Below are 9,920 nucleotides of genomic sequence, written 5' to 3' on the forward strand. Positions count from 1 at the left end.
AGTGGGTAGGGAGAGCTCGCACGAGGCTGAGGCAGGCCTGTGGTGTGTGGAAGACTACCCATTTTCTCTTCGTGCGATGGGGTATCACTTTATGTGTAGCGGAGAGACACGGTCTGAGACAATTTAAAAATTCATCCTGGCTACTGAGTAGTAACCAGAAATGAAGTGGAGGAACTAGGTAGTACAGCCACGAGGTAATCATGAATTGGACTGTGTGTGGCAAGGAAGGAGAGAAGTGGCTGGGTCCCGGACATATTTTGAAGGTATAGCCCATAGTTTGCTGGTAGACTGAATTAGGTATGGGAGAAAGAGAATTCGAGGAAAACCTAGAGGTTCTTTGGCCTGAGCAGCTGGGTCAGTCAGTGGTGGGGGCCCAGGGGGGAAAGCAGGTGAGGCACCCAGAAATCAAGACCAAGCTTTCCCTGAGAGCATTCCCGGTGCTGTGCTAGGTCCTGGAGAGATGAGGACAAACCAGACACAGTCCGTATCCACAAGGCTCCCCGAAGTGACATTAGAGCTTACCATCTGGAAGGAGCTCTCGTGGGATCGGGGCAGAATGCTATTAAGCAGAGAGAGTGAAGGGGAAGAATGTATATGAGTTGGCGTATTCTCTGTCTGATGAAAAGTCATATTATATTAGTATTCGCATTCATAACAGTTGCATTATTCTAGGATTTTCCAAAATTTAGCCCTCAAATTTTATGCATCGCAATCCCCTGAGACCTTACTAAAATGCAAATTACAAAATATCACCACAGCCTCAATGAATCTGATGCTCTTGAGGTGGAGTTTGGGAATCTACACTTTAATCCGTGCTCCCAGACAATTCTTGTGTCTCTTAAAGCTTGAAAGGGTATCGGCGTATCGCTCTATGCCCTATTTCAGACAAGTGGTATGTGACTGCTGTCACTTCTAAGTCATCCACAAGTTCTTCAAGTCTTGGCTCCTGCCCAATAGGAACCATGAAAGCAGGAGAAGGAAGCTGACAGCCGTGGGCATTAACCTCCATGGAGTCTGTGGTGGTGCTGATAACTACAATGCTTCCCTTGATAGATTTGCATACCCTTGATGTAGTTGAGGACTCTAAGTCCTTACATTAGTCTTTACAACTCACCTTTAGGGTAAATATCATGATCTTCATCTTACAGATGAAGAAACTGAGCATCAGAAATTCCAAATATCTTGTCCAACATCACATAGATAAAGGGGGCAGAACCATTATTATTTAAACATGAATATGACTCTAGATACTGAGCTTTATTTATTTGTTTACGATTCAATAGTTCAGCCATATCAAGAAGCGTTGCACAAATGCTCCCACAATCAGTTTTACAACACTGTTTCTCCTTCTTGTGCTCTTTATTATCAGCTCCTCATTAACCCCAGCCTCCCTTGCCCTGCCCCCAGGACCCCAGCATCTAGTTATTGTCTCTATGCATTCATTCATCCTGGGTCTCATCGCCTGCAAAGCACAGAAAAACACATCACAGAAAGTCAAGGAGGCTACCAACCATAACAAATACAACAGAGATAAACCCCCGTTTGAAAGAAAGCAGAAAATATTAAAAACTAAAGCAAATTCAAAATATATCAAAATGGAAATAAAATGATAAGCCTATAACCATTCAAATCAGATGTTTTATTTTAATCTATTATATGATAACCAGGCTATTCCCATCCCTTGGTTATGGTCAGGGGGAAATTGCCAGAGGCTTATTCTATATGTAGATCCTGCAAATGTACTCTGGGCTTCCACTGTCACCCATAGCCTTCTGCAAGCCAGAACTTCACAATTTAAATTCTGATTTCATTCTTTCCTTCAGATCTAGATCAGATCACGCAGGCTGGTGTGCTTCTTCCACATGGGCTCATTTAGATGGCTGCTTGTTTGAAAACAAGCCTTTACGACCCCAGACGCTATTCTTTCTGACAGCTTGGCAGCACCTAGTTTCTTCATCACACTTTGCTGTAGCCCCCATATCTTCTGTGATCTCTTGATGAGAGTTTATGAAGCAGGGCCATATTGTCAGAACTAATTGTTCTTAACTTAGAGCTAAGATTAAGTGTGAGCTCAAAATCTATTCCTATATCTATATTTTATATATGCCTCTCGTTCACCTTAGAGACTAGACATTGAGTTTTAATCGCCTCTTTATTTCATCTTCTATTCATTCATTTAATCAACAGATTTTAAGTGTCCACACTACCCATTCTATCAGAGTTACAATGATGAGGAACGGATTTCATAGAGCTTCTAATAAGGCAGCACAGACAGATTTGAACAAACACGCAAGCACTTGACAGAAGGACCTAGTCTAATCTGGTAGGCAGGAAAGGAGTTTGGGTTAGAAAGATCTCTTTGAGGAAGTGATGCTTCAACTGTGAACCAAAAGTAGAAAGTTAACCAGTCAAAGGGGTAGGCAAAGGGCTTTCCAGAGATGAGGTAGCATGTGCAAAGGCCCTGGGGCACAAGGAAACATAGCCCAATAAGAGAACTGACAAATCGCCACGGGAAAGATATGGTAGAGAGACTGAAAGTAAAACTGAAGACATCACCAGAGACCAATCACACAAGGCCTTATAGCCCTCTTAGAGTTTTTTCTTTAACCAAAACATATCTGGAAGCCACTGAAAGAGTTTCAGCAGGATTGATACATGGTTTGAACATATGTGGCTATGTTTGTGAAAGATAAGCTGGAGAGAAAGCAGAGTGGCCAGAATGCTCTTGTAGAAAGATGTAGGTGACTTCTTTTAAGGTGATGGCAGTGGAGATGGCAAGGAGAGAGCTGTTAGGGACATAAAATTGTCTAGACTTGATGATTGTACCGGATATGGGATGGAGAGTGAGAAAAAGCAGGTTGCCATGGATAGTCGATGAGTTTCTGGCTTGAGGAGATGGGCAGATGAGGATGCCATTCTCTCAGGTGGATGACACTGCATCAAGATTTTTCTGGTGGGGCTACAACAGAGATCATACTTGGCTTTTGAAAATCCTCTATGCCTATTCCACCACTCATCTATCACTTTGTCATACTGGGGTAGCTTATGTGTTGCTCTCACACTGGAAACTAAGCCACTGGTATTTCCAATGCTAGGACAGGTTTCAGTGGAACTTCCAGACTAAGAAGAAAGAGATCCAGTGATGTATTTCTGAAAATTAGCCAACGAAAATCTTATGGATGAGATTGTCGGACTCACTTGCTTTGGACATGTCATCGGGAGGGATCAATTGCAGAGGACAGCGTGTGGCTGAGGACTTTACGAGAAGCCTGTAGTGAGATGGATTGGCACAATAGCGGCCATGCTGCACTTGTGCAGTGATTGTGAGGATGATGCCAGGCCGGCCAACGTTTCTCTCTGTGGTACATGCATACGGTTGCTATGAATCATAGTCAACTCCTTCATAGCTGACAACAGTCTTTCCATTGGCTGTTGTTAGAGTGCTTCCACTGAACTTCCAGCCCTGGAGTTTACACTGACCTTGTGCCTGAAGCAGCTTTCTTTTGTTTTCATGGTCAGTGCTGCTCCAGATTGCGAAAAGCATATACTCTAACCTTCATTCTACAGATGGTTGGCAAGGTCTATGGGAGGGTCAGGCAGTGATTCATGCCGTTGCTGGGACTAGAACTCAAGTCTCTGGACTACTGAGCCAAAGTGACCTCCACCATTTTTCACAGGGCTAGTTTGGCTCTCTCCCCACCCCACCTTCTTGGTGTGGTCCGATGTCTACACTTTTCCTGATTATGCTATATCTGACTGCACTCCTGAATTCTCTTAGCCCTGGCTCCAGAAGCTCCCACTGGCCTTCCAAGATCCCAGTGGGGTGCCACTGTGTTGACTGCACTGTGCCTCTCATTTGTCTACCATGGTTTCCTCTCTGGGTTGATGTTTGTTGGCATCACAGGGTTGTAAATGTCAGATTCCCAGAACCAGTCTCTCAGGTTACTTAACGTAATAAGAACTCTTATTTAAATGGAAGGCTTAGGGGTATTTTTCCAGTCTCCCTTTTTTGTTTCTTCAGAAGTAAGGCAAAACAAAAGGATGTTTACACAAGAACAAATAAAAAACCTTCATGCATGGTAGTAAATGCATGCCCGAAGACTGAGCTGTTCTTTAGCTCCCTCATCCAAATGGCCTTTCTCTTCCTTCTCATGCTCAAAGCAGGAGTTGGGGAAGCAGTGACCTACCTTGTGCAGGGCATGGCAGCACACCATGTACCCAATTTCATGCAGATGTGGAGTTGGAAAGGACGGCAGGGGGTCAGCTAATCCCAGCCCTTGTGCTCAAGTGAATGATGCCTTAGGTAACACAAGGCAGTTCATTGTTGCTCTTTTAAAACTCAACCAGGAAAAATATTTCCTAATCTTCCTTGAAAAGGTACACGGATTCAAAACTAGCCATTTTAAAGCCAAGATAGGATTCCTGAGAATGAACCTAACCTCTCTCTCTATCCGCATTCCTACCAACCCCAGTGGACCAGCTAATTACCATGGGCTCCCCCGCGGGGTGACCTTACGTGTAACAACAGAACGAGGGGTTGTCCGGTTCTGCGCCATCTTCATGACCTGTGTGCTGGTATGCTTGTATGTTTGTGCTCACCCTAAGTTGTTTCACCTGTGGACTTCTACGCACAGGTGGGAGAGTGGCTTGGGGCAGAGTTGCCCAGGCCCACTAGGGTGATATCCCTCAGCTGGGTGGGGAAAACAACAGGGGAAAGGTACATACATACAAGGGGACTTGACAACGCCTGTGGGGAAATTCCATTATATTTCAACTCCATGTTCCCTCAAACTTTTGGAAACCCCCACATACATGACACAGGACTAGCGTGGGCAATAGGGATGGTCAGAGTTCCTGATACCCTTTGGTCTCAGCCCGTCACCATCAAAGTCTTCCTGTCTCACCTATTGGACAAAGACAAGTCGTGCCCCTCGGCCCTTCTGGAGTTCACAGTTAAACAACTTTGGGAATTGAAGAAGAGGCTGCATAGAAACAGGTTAAAATGCCTCCGCAATGACATGAAACAGATACGTGGAGAGATACACCGAGGTGGGCAGAAAAGTAAAAGTGCAAAGTTTCTAAACTGTTTAAAGTACAAAGTTTTTAAACATGAGTCAATGGCTACTGTCAACCATTATCAAGGTCTATTTCTAAATAATGAGCTTGGACCAGGAAATTACAGAGACGTTGATCCTCTGAAACAGTATTGATCTCAGTACTCTCCTCTTCAACAAGTCTCAATGGCTTCTATTGCTTAAAAGACAAAGTCTCCAAGCTGGTATCCATCCTTTTAAAAACAAAACCAAACAACCACTATGGCACCCCGCATTGTGTCTCACACAGAGAAAGCACTCAACTTTTGTGAACTTGGCCAAAACGTCAAGTCTTCTTTATGCTGGCCTAACGACCAGGTCTCCCAGCTCATTCTCCCGTTGGCTACCTAAAGTTTCAAGCAGTTCTTAATTCTCTATTTTATACACCCAGCCTGGAGGGGGAGCACTGCCAGGGAATAGACATTGGCCTGACATTGTCTGGATAGAGGTCAGGAGATCCTTCAACTTTCTGCCCACAACTGCAGATGCACTTTTATGTGCAGACCTGCGACCCTCTCCCCCTGTCCCACTCCCAAGGAAGGTGGGTAGCATCCTTTCTATCTAACACTGACCCAACCGAGCTCTGAGTCCCACCACTTCTGCTTCTTCCGAGTCTGATTTCATCAGTTATTTGCTCTCAGGTGTCTTTGTCCTTTTGTCTTCTTTTGGATTTTTCCCTTGAGCACATAGTTTTAAGTCACTTACTCATTTATTTTTTTTAAACACTCTAAAACTATTCTTAAAGTGTTCATTCCTTTCCAGTCGTAGCCCCCCTCTCTCTCTCTTCCCACCGAGCCACGCTTCAGAACACAGTCACTTCTAGCTTCTGATTCCATTCGCTTTGGAACCTCTGTCCATTGATCTTGCTCCACTATTCCATAACCAAAAACATCTCTGGGGGGCGGGGGGGGCGGGGGGGAGGACTCCCTGTCTCAGTTGCTCTTGGTAGAATGGGATCCTTCGCTACCAGGAGACTGCAGTCTCTAGCGTTCCTCTGCCCAACCCCGCTCCTCAAACTAGAAACCTCGGAACCAGTCATGACTCTTCTCTTTGCCTCATTTTCCCACATCTAATTAATCACCAACATTAATTGTCTCTAGTGCCTAAATAGCTTTAAAGTCTATCATTTCTCTTCACCCCAGGTGCCCTACTTACTTTCCTACCTGAATTGACACCATAATCACATAACTGGGTTCTCTGGCTCTGAACTTGCCTTTCTCTAATCCATCCCCTACGGTTGGAAAGAGCACAAATCTTGAAGTAAGTCTTTATCCAGCTTAAAGTTTTTCAGGGACTCCCTACTGTTCTCAAGATAAGGCTGTACCATGGCTGGACCTGGCCCCTTTTCTTCTTCCTGTGATTGCTGTTCCCCAACCACTCAGACTCTCTCTTTTCTGAATCTTTACACATATTGCTTCCTTGGTCTAAGATTCAGCCTTCTTCCTTTCTCCACCCTTTGCTTGCCTAACAACTATGTTCTTTTCCACTACTAAAGATGGAAAGATTTTGGTCTCCTAGACCAGTTTCTACCTCAAGGGGTCTTGTGAGGATCAAATTAGCTAATAAATACACAGTACTTAAAAGAATGCTAACACATAGCAATAGGTATTCCCCATGCCCTACTCCAGGATTCATCCTCTTTCTTCCTTATTATTGTACTGTGATTGCTTGTTTACTTATAAGCGTTCCCCAATACTTGGTTAGCTCCTGAAGGTCATGGCCCATGCCTTGTTTACTTCTGGGTTCCCAGAGGCTGGAATGCATAGTTCTCAATACATAATTATGGGGTTTTTTAAAAAGAAAATGTATAAATACATATATATTTTCAAATATATCTATGTATAAATTAGCATATATAAAGAATCTATTAACTACGGCTATGATTAACAATAATGGCAATGTGGCAAACTTTTACTGAATGCTTGCTATGTGTTAGCATTCTCTTAAGTACTGTGTATTTATTAACTCATTTGATCCTCACAAGCTCCCGTTGAGGCAGAATTTAGGTTAAGGGTTTGAGGGTGCAGAGAAAAGGAAGGTGCTGCTTCTGCTGACAGGGCGTGCGAGTCAGAGTCACTTCGGAGAAGGCGGCTAGTAATGAGCGGTGCTGGTGACATGGGTTAGGCACTGGGCTGCCAAGCACAAGATCGGCAACTCAAACCCACCAGCTCCTCTGCAGGAGAAAGAGAGACTGTCTGCTCTGTTCCCCTGAAGACTTACTGAGCCACTCAAAGTTGGAATCAATGCCAAGGAGTCTCTTCTTATTATTTTGGATTTCTTTTGGTTTGAGTATGTAGTAAAGTCAGTGGTGTGGTTGAACCTAGGGCAGAAGATCCAGTGAGCAATACTAAATATTGCTCACAGTGAGTAATTATTACTCCTAATTAGCATGCTTTTAAAAATGTTCTTGTTGATTTTTCAAAAGGCAGGATGGCTCCACTAGATGCAAGATTGAAGTTGAAGGGAAGACTAGAGGAGGCAGAGGAGGGTGGGCGAAGAGGAGAGGTAGAAGAATGAATCCTGGATGACGCTTCCCCTGGTTCTTGGGGGTGGATATTGAGGGGAGGATGGAGTAGGGGGAGAGATTGGCAGAGGGAGCTTGAGGAATTTGTCACAAAATGACCTCTATAATTCCTGTAAAGTATGGTGCTATATTTAAGGTCCTGAAAACCCACTCATACTACTTCCTTTGGTTAAAGAAGACAAAATAAATGTATATATAGATAGATAGTAGATAGATCATTCCCTGCCACTGAGTCAATTCCAACTCATAGAAGAGAAGAGGAAACGATGGGTTTTTGTTTATTCGTTTGTTTAGCTCCTGTGATCGGTAGGGCTTATGTCAACTAGATACTCTCCTGTAAGAGTAGGGGTGAAGCCCAACCTATCAATTGGGTCCACACCTGATGACACCTCCTTGGGGGTGTGGCCTTTTGTATAAGGAAGAGACAGAGCAGAGTCAAATCCTCCTTGGTTCTTCCCCTCCTGCTGCAGCTGCATCTTGCATCTGGTCCCTCAGTCTCCTGTTGCCTGGCCTACTGATTCCAGGGGCCATCTACAGATGATCGACTGTGGATTCATTTGGCTGAGTTCAGATTAATGTACCTCTCCAGCTGCCAGCCTGTGTCCCCTGCCGCCTCTGCTTCATCACCCTGCTTCCTGTTTCTCAGCTTTAATGAGTCAGGAAAATCCTGACTTGAATTAGACTGGACTTAACTACCTCTATTATTGTGTGAGCCACCAAGTGACCATGCGGCCTGAGCTGCCCATCATGAGCTGGGTGTTGTCTGATCCACAGAGTCATAAAGTTGGATGGGCACAGCAGCACTCCATTATTAAATGCCAGTAGTATATAGGAGAAGGTACAAGCAAGCTGTATGAAGTGGCGCCAATGTCTATGATCGCCACCCCTGTCACAATACCACCGTTCCCCAGCATGATTTGGGGAGTTAGATGACAGAGGAACAGAATCCTTGGTGTACTGATGGTTCTGCACAGCGCACGAGTACCACTTGAAAATGAACAGCAGCAGCGCTATTGCTCTTTTCTGGAACCTCTGAAGGTTGGTGATGAAGGGTTCGCCTCCCAATGGTCAGAATGTTGAGCGCTGTACCTGGTTGCTCAGTTTGCTTGGAAGGAGAGATGGCCACATGTACAACTTCATACTGATTCATGTGCTGTGATCAAGGGCCTGGCTGGATGGTCAGGGACTTGAAAGGAGCATGATTGGAAAATTGGTGACAAGGACGTCTGGGAAAGATGGACCTCTCTGAATGGGCAAAAAAGTGAAGATATTTGCGTCTCAAGTGAACGCTCACCAGAGGATTAACTCTGCAGAGGAGGGCATTAGTAGCCAAGTGGATAGGCTGACACATTCTGTGGAAACCAGTCATCCTCCCCCGCCCCACCCCCCCACCACTCCTGTCCTTCCCCAACGGACTCATGAACAAAGTGGCCCGATGGCATGGATGGAGGTTCTGTGGGGATAACCTCAGCAACATGGACTTCCACTTACCAAAACTGACTTGGTTACTGCCATTGCTTAGTGCCCTATCTGCCAGCAGCAGAGATTAACAGTGAGTCCAAGATATGGGAGCATTCCTTAAGGGAGGTGGGGGGGTAGGGGTAGGGGTTGGGGAGTCAACCAGTAACCTGGTTGCAGATTGATTACATGGGACCACTTCTTTCACAGAAAGAGCAGAACTTTGTTCTTACTGGAATAGACACTTATTTTGGATATGGATTTGTTTTCCCTGCATGCAATGCTTCTGCCGAAACTACCATTCGGGGACTTAACAGAACGTATCATCCCCTAATATGGCATCCCATACAGTATAGCCTCAGATCCAGGGACTCCTTTTCAAAGCAAATGAAGTGTAGCAGTCGGCCCATCCTCATAGAATCCATTGGTCTTACCATGTTCCCCATCACCCTGAAGCAGCTGGCTTGCTAGAATGATAGAATGAACATAATTAAGGCACCAGTTTGGTAGCAACACCTTGTGAGGTTGTGGCAGTGTTCTCCAGGAGGTTGTATATCATCTAAACTCCTGTCCAATATATGGTGCTATTTCTCCAATAGCCAGGATTCACAGGTCCAGGAACCAAGGGCTACAAATTGGAGTGACACTATTACTCCTAATGACCCACTCGCCACATTTTCCCTTCCTGTCTGAGTTAGTTAATTGTGCCAACCTGGCCGATACACACATGTGGGGCTAATTGAAAGGCGGAGGGATAAATGGGTGGTGAGCCTCGCCTTTCTAGTTCTCAGGTCTCTTGCTTTGTGATGGTCACACCAGGGTGCAGCTGCCTTAGCAGTTCCCTG

General features: G+C 45.0%; 1 protein-coding gene across 1 annotated transcript in view; it reads right to left on the reverse strand.

Annotated features, from left to right (window-relative positions):
- F5 (coagulation factor V) overlaps nt 1–9,920 on the reverse strand; it is a 94,632-nt gene that overhangs the window by 74,501 nt on the left and 10,211 nt on the right. The window lies entirely within an intron of this gene.

This window comes from Echinops telfairi, unplaced genomic scaffold (assembly GCF_000313985.2).
Source record: "Echinops telfairi isolate 266 unplaced genomic scaffold, ASM31398v2 ScPeMD7_7424;HRSCAF=8462, whole genome shotgun sequence".
NCBI classification, from domain to species: Eukaryota; Metazoa; Chordata; class Mammalia; order Afrosoricida; family Tenrecidae; genus Echinops; species Echinops telfairi.